Below are 4,754 nucleotides of genomic sequence, written 5' to 3'. Positions count from 1 at the left end.
GGGATTACAGGCACGCACCACCATGCCCAGCTAATTTTTTGTATTTTTAGTAGAGACGGGGTTTCACCATGTTGACCAGGATGGTCTCGATCTCTTGACCTCGTGATCTACCCGCCTCGGCCTCCCAAAGTGCTGGGATTACAGGCTTGAGCCACCGCGCCCGGCCTATGTGTCTGTTTTCATCCCAATAACATGCTGTTTTGGTTACAATAGCCTTGTAGTAGATTTTCAAGTAAGGTAGCGGGAGAGCGATGCCATCAGCTGTGTTATTTTTACTCAGGATTGCCTTGACTCTTTAGGCCCTTTTTTGGTTCATAGAATTTTAGGATTGTTTCTATTTCTGTGAAAAAATGTCATTGGTATTTTGAGAGATATTGCATTGAATCTAGATTTTTGGGGGGTAATATGGTCATTTTAACAATATTAAATATTTCAGTCCATTAGTATACAATGTCTTTTTATTTGTCCCCTCTTCAATTTCTTTCATCAGTGTTTTGTACTTTTTCTTATAAAGGTCTTTTACCTCCAGGGTAAAATTTATCCTTAGGGTTTTTTTGGGGGTGCACAGATTGTAAATGAGATTGCTTTACTGGTTTCCTTTTTAGCTAGTCTGTTATTGGTATATAGAAATGCTACTGATTTTTTGTATGTTTATTTTGCATCTTGTAACTCTACTGATTTATCAGATCTAAGAGGTTTTTGGTGGAGTCTTCAGGTTTTTCTAGATATAACATCATGTCCTCTGCAAAGAGAGACAATTTGAATTGTTCTTTACCAGTTTGGGTACCTTTTATTTCCTTCTGTTGTCTGACTGCTCTGGCTAGCACTTCTAATACTAGACTGAATAAGAGTGGTGAAAATGGGCATTCTTATTTAATTTCAATCCTTTGGGAAAAGGCTTTCAGCTTTTCCCCATTCAATATATTAACTGGAGGTTTGTCATCTATGGCATTTATTATGTTGAGGTATGTTCTTTTTTTGCCTAGTTTGTTGAGTTTTTATCAGAAGAGATGCTGAATTTTATCAAATGATTTTTCTGCATCTGTTGAAATGATCATGAAGTTTTAGGCTTTCATTCTGTTGAGGTGATATATTATAGTTACTGATTTGCATATGTTGAACAATTCATGCATTCCTGGGATAAATCCCACTAGATAAATCTCACTTGATTATAATGTATTATCTTTGTATTGTTGGATTTAGTTTGCTAGCATTTTGTTGAGAATTTTTGTGTCCCTGTTGATCAATGATATTGGCCTATAGTTTTCTTTCCGGATTGTCCTTGTATAGTTTTGCAATTAGGGCAATTCTGGCATCATGAAATGAGTTAAGAAGAATTCCTTCACCTTCAATTTTTTGAAATAGTTTAATAATAATTGGTTTTCATTATTCCTCATAAATTTGATAACATTCGGCAGTGAAACCATCTAGTCCTGGGATTTTCTATGACATTTTTTATTATTGATTCAATCTCATTACTCATTATTGGTCACTTCAGGTTTTATATTTCATCCTGATCCAATCTTGGTAGGACATATGTGTTCAGGAATTCCTTTATTTCCTCTAGGTTACCCAGTTTGTCAGCATATAATTGTTCATAATAGTCTTTGATGATATTTGTATTTCTGTAGTATCAGTTATAACGTCTTCTTTTCTGTTCTTAATTTTGTTTATTTGGGTCTTCTCTCTTTTTTTCATGGTTAATATAACTAGCAGTTTATCAGCTTAATTTCTCTCTTCAAGAAACAACTTTTCATTTCATTCATCATTTATATTTTTTTAGTCTCCATTTCATTCAGTTTGCATTGATCTTTATTATTTCCTTTCTTCTACTGATTTTGGCTTTGGCTTATTATTGCTTTTCTAGTTCCTTGAGGTACATCATTATGTTGCTTATTTGAAACCTTTCTACTGTTTTTTAAATTTGGGGTTTTTATTGAGGTAATATATACATATAAAATTTATCATCTTTACCATGTTTTTAATTTTTAATTTTTGTGAGTACCTAGGAGGTATATATATTTATGGGGTATAAGGGATATTTTGATATAGACATACAATGTGTAATCATCACATCAGGTTAAGTGAGGTATCCGTCATCTCAAGAATTATTCTGTGTGTTACAAACAATCTAATTGTATTCTTGTTATCTTTAAATCACAACAGGTGACAATAGTCAGGCCTTTGTGCTATCAATTACTACATCCTATTAATTCTTTCTAACTATATTTTTGTACCTATTAACCATCCTCACTTCCCTTCCACCACCCCCCACACTACCCTTGCCAGCCTGTGGTAAGTAACCATTATTCTACTCTCTATCATCTTGAGTTCAGCTATTTTAATTTTTAGCTCCAACAAATAAGTGAGAACATGAAAAGTTTCTCTTTTTTGTGCCTGTCTTATTTCACTTAACAGAATGACCTCCAGTTCCATCCATATTGTTGCAAATGATAGGATGTCATTTTTGGTGGCTGAATGAATAGTACTCTATTGTTTATACATTCCATATTTTCTTTATTCATTTATCTGTTGACAGGTGCTTAGGTTGCTTCCAAATCTTGACTATTGTGAGTAGTGCTGCAATAAACATGGGAGTGCAGACATCTCTTTGAGATACTGACTTCCCTTTTTTGGGGTACATACCTAGCAGTGGAATGACTGATCATATGGTAGCTCTATTTTTAGTTTTTTGAAGATTCTCCAAACCATTCTCCATATGTGCAAATTGACATTCCCACCAACAATGTATAAGGATTCTATTTTCTCCACATCTTTGCCAGCATTTGCCTTTCTTTTGGATAAAAGCCATTTTGACTGGGGTGAGATAATACCTCAGTGTAGTTTTTATTTGCATTTGTCTGATAATCAATGATGTTGAGCACCTTTTCACATACCTGTTTGCCATGTGTATGTCTTCTTTTGAAAAATGTCTATTCAGATCTTTTGTCCATTTTTGAATTGAAATATTAATTTTTTCTATAGAATTGTTTGAACTCCTTATATATTCTAGTTATTAATCCTTTGTTAGATGAATAGTTTGCTAATATTTTCTCCCATTCTGTTAGGTGTCTTTTCACTTTGTTAATTGTTTCTTTTGCTGTGCAGAAGCTTTTTAACTAGACATGATACCATTTGTCCATTTTTGCTTTGGTTGCCTGTGCTTGTGAAGTGTTACTCAAGAAATCATTGCCCAGTCCAATGTCCTGGAGAGTTTCCCCAATGTTTTCTTTTAGTAGTTTTATCTTTTATGATCTTAAAGTATTAAATCCACTTTGATTTTATTTTTGTATATGGTGAGAGATATGGATTTAGTTTCATTCTTCTATATATGGATATCTAGGTTTCCAGCACCATTTATTGAAAAGGCTATATTTTCTTCAATGTATGTTCTTGGCACCTTTGTGGAAAATGAGTTTACTGCACATATATAGATTTGTTTCCACATTCTCTGTTCTCTTCCATTGGTCTATGTGTCTGCTTCTATGCCAGCACCATGCTGTTTTGGTTACTATAGCTCTGTAGTAAATTTTGAAGTCAGATAGTGTGATGGCTCCTGCTTTGTTCCTTTTGTTCAGTGTTGCTTTGGCTATTCAGGATCTTTTGTGGTGTAATATAAATTTTAGGATTTTTTTCTATTGATGTGAAGAGTGCCATTGGTATTTTGATAGGGATTGTATTGAATTTTTTAACTGCTTCGGGTGGTGTGGACATTTTGATTTTTCCAATCCATGAACATAAAATCTTTTTCTATTTTTGTGTGTGTCCTTTTCAATTTCTTTTATCAGAGTTTTATAGTTTCCCTTATAAAGAATTTTTACTTCTTTGATTATATTAATTGCAGCATATTTTAAATTTTTTGTAGCTCTTATTAATTGAATTTCTTTCTTCATTTCTTTTTCAGATTTTTCACTATTGGAATATGTAAACACTACTGATTTTTTTATGTCGATTTTGTATCCTGCAACTTTACTGAATATGTTTATCAGTTCCAACAGTTTCTTGGTGGAGTCTTTAGTTTTTTCTAGGTATAAGATAATATTGTCTGCAAACAAAGTTAATTTGACTACTTCCTTTCCTATCTCTATGCTATTTCTTTTTCTTTCCTAATTGCTCTCTACAGGAGTTCCAGTGCTATGGTGAATGAAAGTGTTGAAAGTGGGCATTTCTTCTTTTATTTCAGTCACTAGAGAAAAAGCTTTCAATGTATCCCCATTCAATACAATGTTAGCTGCGGTTTTGTCTATATAGCTTTTATTATTTTGAGATATGTTTCTTCTATACCTATATTGATGAGGTTATTTATCATAAAGGGATGTCAAATTTTATCAAATGCCTTCTCAACATCTATTGAAATAGTCATGTTTTTTTTCTTGGGTCTGTTAATATGATGTATCACATTTATTGATTTGTGTACATTGAACCATCCCTGCTTCCCTGGGATGAATCTTACTTGATTATGGTGACTAATCTTTTTAATGTGATGTTGAATCCAGTTTGGGAGTATTTTGTTGAGGATTTTTGCATCTATGCTCAGCAGTGATATTCACCAGTATATCTTTCTTTTTTTGTGTTACATCTTTGTGTGATTTTGCAATCAGGGTAATGCTGTCCTCATAAAATATGTTATGAAGGATTTCCTTGCCTTCAATTTTTTTGAAATAGTTTGATAAGAATTCGAGTTCATTCTTCTTCATAAGTTTGACAGAATTCAGCATTGAAGCCATCAAGGCCTGGGCTTTTTTTTTTTTTTT

The sequence above is a fragment of the Cebus imitator genome, unplaced genomic scaffold (assembly GCF_001604975.1).
Source record: "Cebus imitator isolate Cc_AM_T3 unplaced genomic scaffold, Cebus_imitator-1.0 Scaffold201, whole genome shotgun sequence".
Lineage (NCBI taxonomy): Eukaryota > Metazoa > Chordata > Mammalia > Primates > Cebidae > Cebus > Cebus imitator.
The sequence above is the reverse complement of the archived record's forward strand: the minus strand, read 5'-3'. Positions refer to the sequence as shown.